General features: G+C 37.0%; 1 protein-coding gene across 5 annotated transcripts in view; it reads left to right on the top strand.

Moving 5' to 3' along the window:
- The window catches only part of ZFYVE16 (zinc finger FYVE-type containing 16), a 119415-nt gene that overhangs the window by 69489 nt on the left and 37842 nt on the right, over positions 1–12084 (top strand). The window contains exons 1-2 of one of the 5 annotated variants that reach the window (XM_019728200.2): positions 4007–4142; positions 7081–7204. The exons of 2 other annotated variants lie outside the window; for them this stretch is intronic. The gene's annotated coding sequence lies outside the window, so the exon portion shown is untranslated. Of the gene's footprint in view, positions 1–3697; positions 3878–4006; positions 4143–7080; positions 7205–12084 lie in introns of those variants that run through there. 2 more of the 5 variants (XM_074328791.1, XM_019728199.2) reach the window with 2 other exon arrangements.

Raw genomic sequence — 12084 nt, 5'->3', positions numbered from 1 at the left:
AAATATTTGGCAAGTATTCAAGTGACTTCTTCTCTAAAACCTTCTGTGTCATAATGTTGAAACTGTATCACACTTGAGCCCTGGGAATGACTGTACCTTGTTGCCACCTCTAAGACAGTATCCAGACACAAGTTATTTCTCTCTTATGACTCACAGTCTTGCAATAAATACACTGTATGCAGAGATTGTATAATGAATGTAATTATTTGACTCAGTTATGAATTCAGCAATACTTTTTAGAAAGTGTTCCATTTTTCCCTCTTGGTTTATTAAAGTAATATATTTTTGTAAATACTTGGAAAATATGAAAAGCTAGAAAGGGGAGAAATCACTCATAATATCACCTTCGAAAGATAATCACAGTTAACATTTTAGTGGATTCCTTCTAAACCTTTTTATGCATTAAAAAAACTAGCTTTCATGGTCACCAAAACTATAACCATTTCTTCATTAGTGACATTGCTCCAAATACCTGATCTAACTGGCCCTGGCCAGCAGGTAATTTTTTAAAAAGATATTTTGGCCCTTTTCCCCATAACGTGAATGTTTTAACATGGTTATGTAGCACTTAAATACTAATGGTTAACTAACAGTTCCAGGCCACATTCTGTGTTTTGGAGCAATAAATCCCTAGTTCTAAAATTGCTTGTTACTATAAGACCAGCCATGAAACAAATGAATAATTGTAATAGTTATTTTCATTTGCTTCTGGTATTTTCTCCACCCAGATTACTTATGAAAAGGGAACAGCTTTGGAAGTTCATATTACTGTGGAATTTAAGTCTCTTAAAATCATCAAGATTCTGGTTACCTTTCAAAATAATAAACTGATGATGATCCAAGTAATGACTATTTAGTCTAGGGAATAAATTAGCCAAATATGTAATTAGGTTGGTGCAAAATTGCAGTTTTTGCAATTATTTTTAACCTTTTAAACTGCAATTACTTTTGCACCAACCTAATACTACAATTGGGATGATTTCCTCAAGTCCAGAAACCATTTAGTTATAAATTGGATCCTTAGAGGTTAAAGATGATACATGGAATTTTTCAGCAATTATTACTCAAACTTTTCCAAGAACTCTTTTCTTTTCTTTTTTTTTAAATTAAAGTTTATTGGGGTGACAATTGTTAGTAAAGTTACATAGATTTCAGGTGTACAACTCTGTATTACATCATCTATAAATTCCATTGTGTGTTCACCACCCAGAGTCAGTTCTCCTTCCATCACCATATATTTGATCCCCCTTACCCTCATCTACACCCTCCCACGCCCTTACCCTCTGGTAACCACTAAACTATTGTCTGTGTCTATGAGTTTCTGTTTCTCATTTGTCTTGTTCTTTTGTTGTTTTTGGTTTCTATACCACATATCAGTGAAATCATATGGTTCTCTGCTTTTTCTGACTTATTTCGCTTAGCATTATATTCTCAAGATCCATTCATGTTGTCACAAATGGTCCTATTTCATCTCTTCTTACCGCCGAATAGTATTCCATTGTATATATATACCACAACTTCTTTATCCATTCATCTATCGAAGGACATTTTGGTTGTTTCCAAGTCTTGGCCAACGTAAATAAAGCTGCACTGAACATTGGAGCACACATGTCTTTATGGATAAATGTTTTCAGATTTTTTGGGTAGATACCCAGGAGAGGGATTGCTGGGTCATACAGTAATTCTATTTTTAATTTTTTGAGGAACTTCCACACTGTCTTTCATAGCGGCTGCACCAGTCTGCATTCCCACCAACAGTGTATGAGTGTTCCTTTTTCTCCACAGCCTCTCCAACACTTGTTACTATTTGTCTTGTTAATGATAGCCATTCTAACTGGTGTGAGGTGATATCTCATTGTTGTTTTTATTTGCATTTCTCTGATGATTAGTGATGTTGAGCATTTTTTCATATGTCTATTTGCCATTTGTATGTCCTCTTTGGAGAAATGTCTCTTCAGGTCCTCTGCCCATTTTTCAAATGGGTTGTTTGTTTTTTTGTTGTTGAGTTGCATGAGTCCAAGAACTCTTTTCGATACTACATTTGATGTGTAGATTTCTTCTCTACTCCACTCAACAAAAGAAGTCACAGAAATTTAATTGATCCAGAATCAACACAAAGATCTTGTAATCTTATTTTATTACAGCAATTTCTCAACTATTTATGCTAGTAAATAAAAGAATGACACTGTGGATTGTGAACTCCGGGACAAAAGTCATGAATTATCCATCTTTATAATCCTTACAACGGCTAGCATAATGCACTACACAGAGGAAACACCCATAAAAAAATAAATGTGATACAAAGTATAATTGAATTTGTGTATGAAAGACATTCGTGTTCTGGGTAACTTATTTACTTTCCTTAATGTTATTCCATATAAATCTTTGTATTCTGGCATATCTCCTTATAATTTCTAGAAGGAAAATTATTGAATTTTGTCATGTGAACATTTAATATGACAAATAACTTCCCAAAATCTTTATCCTAATTTAGATCCCCAACAGGATATATGAGTGCCCATATCACTCTACCCTAACCAATGGAGTTTATTCATATTTTAAACAAACTGACTAATTAGATCCATGGGAAATAATATTTCTTTTGTCTTCATGTCATTACTGAGTTTGAATATTAATAAAATATATAGTGGGCATTTAAATTTCCTATTTTGTGAATTGATTATTCATGTATATACATTTCCCATTTATCTATTTAAGGTCTTAGTGTTTTCTATTTTTATCCTTTGTCGTTATACTGTACTATATACTTTTATCCCAAATATGCACTTGAATATGTGAGCCTGTTATTAGACTGTGGTCCAATAAAGACAATGATCCCATTTTATCTGTGAACAATACAATACACAACACATGGTAGACAAAATGTATACTGTACTTGTAGAATTATTCTTACCTAGGATAAAATGAGATAACAAGCACAGCATCTAACAGTGCCTGTCACATAGCAGATGTTCAATAAATTATTTTAAGCTATCAATAGTTTCACTATTGAACTAAAACTACACACTTCCCTTTCAGGGTTTTAGAAAATCAAGATGAGACAAAGAAAATCAAGACGAATTATCTTTTGAACCTACAGTTGTAAATTGCAGATTTAGGATTTGAACATTGATTCTTAAATCTTTCACCACAAATCACATCTGACTGAAATACTTCTGAGATACTGTAACTCTTGACATTTTTGATAGACCCGTAGGAAATTGGGGCTGGTAAAACCTTTTGGCAGCTGATGGATTCTTTCCCCCCAGCCTGTAATCACATCCTGACCCCACATAGAGATGACTCTTAGTCCCTTATTTAAATGTATAGGAAACAAACTTGTGGTAAAAATAGTGAAGCTCAACAAGCACAAATAAGCATCACATGAGTGACATTTTTTGCTTCATCAGATTAGTTTGCTTTTGTTTTTAGAAAGGAGAGGCAGCTGTTTTTGAGGCCACTGTTAAAAAAGCAGAACTAAAGCAACGAGATGGGAAAAGCCAGTGCGCCGGAGGGTCTGAAGCTCGGTGGGTTAGGAGCATTTTCAGTGTTGCAGGGGAAGGGAGGCGGCGTTGCAAAACCAGTCTGCAGTAACAAGTTAGGTTTTCGAGGACAGCAGCGCGCGGAGCAGGCCGGGTTTGCCGTCTGGCAGGCGGGTATGTCCCGTAAAGACCCGCACGCTGCGCGGGCTCCGAGGTTGCAGGAGGCTGGGGGCGGGGGAAGCTGCATCGAGGTCAGCGAAGGGCAAAGGAAGCCGGACGCTGACGCGGGTCGCCTCCCGATCTCGGTCCCAAAGCATCTAGTGGGAAACCGAGTCCAGATCTAAGGCCGATCTTCAGCTGTCGCCGTCAGCCCAGAACCCTCTCAAGCACTTCCGGTAGGAAGCCCGGCGCCCCCCGCTCAGACCCTGCAGCGCAGCGCGCAGGCGCCTCGGACAAGGGAGGCAGCGGACGCGGACGGAGGGGGCGTGTGAGCCGTAGGAAAGCCTGCGCTGCGCCTGCGCGGCCTGCTCACTCCCAGGGCCGTGAAACTAATCTGGAGCAGGCGTCGCTCACTCCCGGGACTCCGGGTCGGGGCTGCTCTTCACGCCTCAGCGCCGCGTCGCGTCGAGTCCCCAGAGAGCTCCGCGGGGGTGTGGGGAGGTAAGAGCCCCTTGTAAGAGGCATCTTGGCCTCTTCTCACCCCTGCTGCCTTCACGGAGGGGGCGGGGTAGCTGCTGGACGCTCTGCCTCTAGGCTCTGGGTCTGGCCGGCCCTCTTCCTCCCGGGGGCCGAGTCTGGGCCCTTGGATCCGTTCTTTTTTCGATCCCCCTGAGCTGCTCGGGGAATCACGACCCTCAAACCTCTTGTCCCCTCGGTAACGCCTGGAAGGCCGGATCACGCCAGGCGGGGAATCTCGGCGGCTGTTTGCCGGGTCCCACCTACTCGGGTCGCCCGGAGTGCTCGGCTCTGCGGGGGGAGCTCTCCGGGTGCCGTGGCGGGTGGAGGGAGAAGCGCCCCCAGGGCTGCCTGCCTCGCTTGGGTAGGGGCTGCGCCGGTGGAGGGAAGTGCCGTTCCCGGGAAGTGGTAGCCTCTGCCCTGAAAGGACTCGGCCCCCGCCAACGAATCTGTCATCGCCGCGGGTGCTCTCGTAAAAGCCCATTCCCGTCCCGAGGCATTTTCTCATCATTTTAGACAGGAAGGATGCGGTAGTGTTCCTTCCACAATACCTTTTCCTTGGTACCGTTGGAAAATTCTAAAAGATGAACTAACTTTTAAACTAGTAGCTTATTTGTATTAGTGTGATAGTAAATTATTATGTTCCAGACTAAGGGTGTTCTTGTTAGACTCAATGGAAACCAGCCCGTAAGTTTGATGAGTTAATGTTTTTATTTAACAAAATAGGCAATTTGTCGGTCGAGTTAGCTTCCTTTATTATTTTGAGCTTGTTGTCTTTCGAATTGGCAGAAGTTTCATGGTTTGGTCTAGTAGAAATATTGCATCATTTTCCACTTAATTCCTGTTTTTTTGGTCCCCTGGATATTAAACTGCATGCTTAGTGTCAAAAGATTATAAATATAATAATGAATAAGGAAAAATAATCAACTATAATTCCATTATCTAAAGGTAATCAACCACAGTTAGTATTTTGTCTTTTCACCTTCGAGTCTTTTTCCCCCCTATTTTCTTAATTAAGATGAGTTTTTTTACGTACAGTTGGATTGCCTGCTTTTCTTGCCTAAAATTATGTTTTAAGCATTTCCCAAAATGTTAAAAAAACTTCATAAACATAACTTTATGATTTTTTGATTACATAAGTAATAAATACATGAGCAGAATATTGTTTGAAACAGTTACATTATGGATAAAGCTAAATTCCTATTTAATTATCGTCCCCTATCCTAATGTTACACAATATGATGGTATGACAGTTTATTTAACCAAATGGGTCTAAGGACTTCTTACACACCTAAAAATGCTTTTTATTGAAAAAACAATGTAATAGACATTTACACCCTTCACAAAGTGATAACCTCCCTCCCCCAATCTACTACCCCTCTGACATCATATATTGCTGTTACAATTCCATTGACTCTATTCCCTATGTAAAAATTCTTGAAGACCAAAAGAGTTTTTCGTTTTCAATGTGGTATATTAACCATTTTACAAATTAAAACTACTCAGAAAATTTTAAAAATTTTATTCATTGAAAATAACAATAATAAAGCCATTATATATTAAGTTAAATAATATTGTTGAAAAATAACTATATTTTCTTTTTAAAATTTAGTAAGAGTTGTTTACATTGTTTTACATTTTTGCAGATCACTTTAAATGTCTGGCTTTATAGAAGACAGCTGGGTTCTCATATTTGCTTCTCTGTTCATTCTTGTGTGCTGTCTTGTTGAGGCTGGAGCATATTTAAAAAATCCAGCTTTGCAAAGATAGATAATTTGGAAAAAGAAGGACCTCACAGACCCCCTAAAAAGCTTTTGGGGACTTCCAGGAGTCCTTAGACCCCAGTTTGAGAAAACTGATTTAATCATTCTTGCATTGATGGGCTATTAGGTTCTTTGCAGTTTTACACTGTTACAAACATTGCAACATTGAAAGTTCTTTGTGATGTGCTCTTGTGCACAAGTGCTAGCTAGTTTTTCTCTAGAAGTAGAATTGCAAAGTCATAGATGATGTACTTTTTAAAGTTTTGATAGATATGGACATTACTTTTGATGCCTGTGTAATTTTCTGCTGCGTCCTGTTGTTGGCATTTAGATTGTTTTAATTAAGGATTTGATGAAATATCTTTGCATATTTGCAGTTGTTTTGGACAATTAAATTTCTAAAAAGAGAACTTGTTAGATCAAATGTTAGGAATCTTTTTGAGATTTTGATGCATATTGTCACATTGTTTCCCTGAAAGAGTGTATCAGTTTACTTCTATCAATGTGTCTGAGATGCACTTTTTATCACACCCTTACCAATATTGAGTAATTTTATTATCAAAAAGTTATATTCTGATTTAGTAGGCAACAAATGGTATGTTTTAATTTGCATTTTGATAGTGTAGATTTTGTGCATTGAACATTTTTTCATAATCTTACTAGTTTGTTCATATTATTGCCAAGTTATAGTCACGTCCAAGTGTTTTTCTAACAGATTTTTATTATTTGTTTATATCGTAGGGATACATGCTATAATTTTTTTAGCTAAGGACAAAATTATGTTTTTTCCTGTTTACGAAATTAGTACATTTTTAAAAGAAAAAAAGCAAAATACTATAAAGATATATAATGTAGATGTGGAAAGCTTACATAATCGCAGATAACCATTATTAACAGCTTGGCATTTTCTCCTCCGTATTTTTTTTCCTGTGCCTTTGCTAACACTATTTTTTTTTTCATAAGTTGTAAAAATGGTTTTGTACTAAGCATGAAGTTTGACAATTTCATTTTTGTAATTTAACATTATATATTGGACATTTTGCTATAGAAGTTCATATAACTCTGGGCAAAGTTTGGTCTGAAGTGGCTTTAGAAACATTCATTGTGATCTTTAGTTATCTGATGTCAGGCTCCTGTCCTCTTCTATATTCTCTTCCTAGGTGATCTCATCCATTAACAGCCATGTGCTGCCAATTCCCAATTCTTTATCTCAGACTTCTGTCCTGCAGTCCAGACCCTTATACCCAACTGCCTAGTGGACTTCTCCCCCAGGATGTTCTCAAGGTACATCAAACAAGAGTCTAAACGTGAACTCATGTTTTCCCTTCATTCTTGCTCCTCTTTGTATCGCCTGTCATGGTCAGTGGTATGGTCTCCACAGTCACCTGCAATAGAAACCTGGCAGTAATCCTCGAGTGAACTCTCCCTGGCTTTCACTCTCCAGTAGCTCCTACTCTTCAGCCACTTGTATTACATCTCGCTCCTTTCTGTCTGCACTGCCCTCTCTCAGTAGAGGTCCTCCTCTCTCACCTTAACTATTTAGGAGATTCCTTCTTATTGGTTTTGTTGGTTTTCTGATTAATCTTCCATGTTGCTGCCAATTTTTTTAAATCATGAAGAGATTTTTAAAAACTATTTTTCGTAATTATTGTGTTTGTAAATCTGAGAGTACATATGCATAGCCAAGTGAGTAAACATATTACTTAAAACAGGTTATCATATGTACAAATAAACTTGTTTAGAATATTTCTTTTGTATCTTGTGCTGTACTAGATTGAAATGGGAGGTATGTGCAGCTTAATAAGATTTCATGTTAAAAGGTTTCAGTGTACAGTATTTGCATTATCATATCTTTTAAATTGTTGGATTAGGTTTATTATTTCGTAATTATCTTACCTTTTTTGTATCTTTTTAGGCATGTCAAATAACTCTTAGTACATTGCTATATAGACAGAGATACTTTGTGAACAGTATTTATTGAATTCTGTAATTTTTTTAGAAAAAAATGTTTGGCTTTTTCTAATGAGAAACTATTTCTAGACCTTTCAGTTCCTGTATTTTTTTATACATTCTATGTTCAGAGTTCCTTTACTACATTTTACTATTATATTTGTGTTTAATATAATGTTTATATAAATATATAAATATAATGTTGATGTTTATCAAAGGGATACCCTTACATAATTTAAAAAGATAAATAATACTAGGAGACTTGAATGAAAAGTAGTCGTCCTCTGCTCCAGTCCTGTCCCCTGAATCCTGTTTTCCAGGAGCAGGCTTTCTCAATCAGCATTCCTCATCGGAATCACAAACACAGAAAATAATTTGAGTAACTATTTTCTCAATTCCCCCAAAGATGGTATATAACTAGTAACACTTTAGACACATAGGAGAGAAGTTAATGTATTACACAAAGTGGATGCCTTAGGGCATTAAGGCTTACCTAATTCTCTCACGGAATCTTTATTGAGAAAGGCTGCTCCAGAATCATGACTATTCAGCTCTTTTTTTCCACCTCTAATATTTTAAATAACATGTTTACTTATACAGCTCTCTCCCCTCCCTACCCTTATCCTCCCCCAGTTTTAAATATTTTCCAATTTGCTATTATAGAAAATGGGAGTTTAGGTTTGTTACACCAACCTCCACCTTTAAACACTGCATTGCACTGCTCCTCCCCTCCTTTCTGTATTCACAGATTAGTTATGTGTTAATTTTTAGTTAAATAGTAAGTGTTGACATCCTTTAACTATGTAAATATTGTATACAGCTGAGCCTGGTAATTATATTGTGATGATAGGTCCTTATATGATTTTTTGTTTTTCCAAGAGTTAATAATTATTAGTTCTTTTATATAGCTATCTTTCATGTTTCTTATAATATTTTATATCTTTTTAACATATCTTTTATATATTTTATATAATCTATTAATATCCCTTCAGACAAGATATATAAATCTCCTTTTTATAGATTCAGACACATCAGATGATCTGTGTTTGTTTTGCAACATCTTTCCTGTAATTGTCTATCCTGTAATTGTCTGTCACCCTGTGTCGATGCTAATGGCTCGTTCTCTAGGCCTGTTACACCCCTTTTCCCCCTGTGTCCATTTACGGTCTTTGAATTCCATTTCTCTCTCCCATGTGTCGGATGGCCTGTGTCCAGGATTTTAGGTAGTCCTCTTGCTTGGTGTCTCCCTCATGTTGGCAGAGTGCATCTTCTGGTAGCTTCCTAAGAAAGACTGAGTGGGAGGCAAATTTTCGGGGTTCTTGCATGTTTCTTTATTCTACCCTCACACTTGATTGATAGTTGAGTATAGAATTCCAGGTTGTAAATAATTTACTTTTAGAATTTTGGAGGCATGGTTCCATTGTTTTCTAGTTCTAGTGTTGCTATCAAGAGGTCTCATTCCAGAATGATAGCCAGTCCTTTGTATATGACCTGTTATTTCTCTCTGGAAGCATTTATATTTATTCACTAAGAATGTATTAAACATTTTTTATGTGGCAGGCACTGGTCAAGATACTTTGAATATATGGTATATATTAAACATTTTTTATATGGCAGGCACTGGTCAAGATACTTTGAGTATATGGAACAACAACAAAAAATCCCTACCCTCATGGAGCTTAAATTCGCAGAGGGAGGTCCAGATGGTAAACAACAAATGTAATAAATACATTATACAGAATATTAGAAGGTTGTAAAGTAAGTGTTTTAGTAAAGAGAAAAAGGAGAGCAGGATGGGATGGGGTGTTGGGGAAAGCAAAGGTGGGGGATACAGATTGCAGTATGAAATGATGGGATCTTCCCTTAAGCCACTCAGGTATTCTGAAATTTCACAATGATGTGGCTTGGTAAGGGTTTTTCATTCATTGTGTTGGGCCCTAAATGGATCCTTTCTACCAGGGGACCATATCCTTTAGTTCTGGGGTATTTTATTTGACACTTGCTTTCTTTTTCCCCCTGCACTCCTTGTTTTTTGAACATTGGACCCTACTAGATTGATTCTCTAATTTTCTAATCTTTTCTCCTATTTTCCATCCCTCTCTTTTGTTTTACTTTCTAGAATATTTTCTCAAGTTTATTTCCAATGGTTTGATTTCAGTTTTTAAGATAATCTTTTTATTTAGAAAAGTTTTAGATTTTACAGAATTACTGCAGATAGTACAGAGAATTCCATATACCCAATAACCAGTTTAATTTTGTAAGTTCCCAGTTTCATCTTACATTAATGTAGAACATTTGTCATGATTACTAGACCACTATTACACATTATTATTATCTAAAGTCCATACGTTAATCACATTTCCTGAGTGTTTCCCTAATATGCCTTTCCTGTTCCGGGATCCCACATTACACTCAGATGCCTGGTCTCCTCAGCTGCTGTCAGGGTTGTGACAGTTTCTCACATTCTTTGTTTTTTTGATCTCTTGACAGTTCTGAGGATTGCTAGTCAGTTATTTTGTAGAATGTCGTTTGGGATTTGTCTGATGTTTTTCTCATGATTAGATTGTGGTAATATGTTCGGGGAGGAAGAGAACAGAGATTAAGTTCCATTCTTGTCACATCATACTCTCAACATGGCTTAGCACTCTTGATGTTTTCCTTGATCCTCTGGCTTGAGGTAGTGTTTGCTGGTTTCTCCATAGTGAGGTTATTTTCTTTTTTCTCCCTTTCCATACTGTACTCTTTAGAAACTCACTGTGTGCAGCACACACCTAAGGAGCAGGGAATTATATTCCACTTCCTGGAAAGCAAAGTATCTACATAAATTATTAGGAATCTTACTGCATGGGAGATTTGCCTTGTTCCACCATTTATTTATTTAATCATCTATCTCATAGATTTTTTTTTTTAATGCTTTGAGTTATAATCCAGTATTACTTTGTTCAAATTTTTCCAGCTTTGGCTTTTGGGAGGTTTTTCAATTGGCTTCTCTAGCTCTTTGACATACTTTCTACATTGTGTGTGTGTGCGCACACATGTGCATTTGCATTTTCTTGCTTTCTGGTATCATAAGATGCTCCATGCTCATATATTTCCTGCCCCAGTCCTAGAGTCAACCATTTCTCTGAGGAACCTTGGTTCCGTTTGTTGTAGAAACCAAGATCTGGGCACTAAGTGTGCTTGTTGCCACTGGGATATCTTGCTTCTAGGCCCTTCAGCTGACACAGCAAGAGATATATGTATTTATACTATCTATATACTAATATCTTTAAATATTTCGATGTGTAACCATCTGTGCCCATATTAAGCTAAACACGAGTTTATACTGATGTCTCGCCACCCAACTCAAATCCATTACTACATGGATCATTCTAGCTTCCTTCCCTTGCTTATCTATAACCTTCCTCTCCGACAGTGAAAAACCGGACTTCCACCATCAGCCATCCAATTACTTAATTGCAATTTCAGTATACATGGATGGTGGTTTCAGAATTGTTAACCAAAACCCTCATGTGAAACACCTTTATCAACTAGAGTATAATGCTAATGTTCCTTTTGCCTTTAGTCTTACACACCACTCATTTCCAAAGGTAGTACTTTATTCCTTCACTCCCTTCAGTAAGGTTTTTTTCAATACGTTTATAATGCATTTAGACTCTTCTGTGACATTCTGCATTCCACTCAGAGATCCCCTGACCTGAATAATTTTTAAAATTTGCATGCATTGAGATTTATTCTATGTGCGATAAAGTTCTTTGGGTATTGACAAATGCTTCATGTCTTGTGTTAGCCATTAAAGTATCGTACAGAAGAGTTTCACCACCCTAAAAAAAAACACTGTGCTTTACCTGTTCAACCCTCCTCCACCCCAAACCATTGGCAATTACTGATTTTTTTGTGTCTGTAGTTTTATCTTTTCCAAAATGTCATACAATTAGAATTGTACAGTATGTAGATTTTTTAGACTGGCTTCTTTCTCTTAACAATAAGCATTTAAGATTTATTCACGTCTTTTTGTAGCTTTGATAGCTCACTTCTTTATATCACTGAATAATATTCCTTTGATGGTTGTATCACAGTTTATTATCCATTGACTGAAGGGCATCTTGGATGCTTCCAAATTTGGGCAGTAATAAATAAAGCTGCTGTAAACATTCACATTTAACTTCTGTGTGAACATAAATCTTTAAGTCAGTTGGGTAAATACCTAGTAG

This window comes from Rhinolophus sinicus, linkage group LG03 (genome assembly GCF_036562045.2).
Source record: "Rhinolophus sinicus isolate RSC01 linkage group LG03, ASM3656204v1, whole genome shotgun sequence".
In the NCBI taxonomy this organism is placed as follows: domain Eukaryota; kingdom Metazoa; phylum Chordata; class Mammalia; order Chiroptera; family Rhinolophidae; genus Rhinolophus; species Rhinolophus sinicus.
Note: the sequence above shows the minus strand (reverse complement) of the source record. Positions and strands in the feature narration are given on the sequence as shown.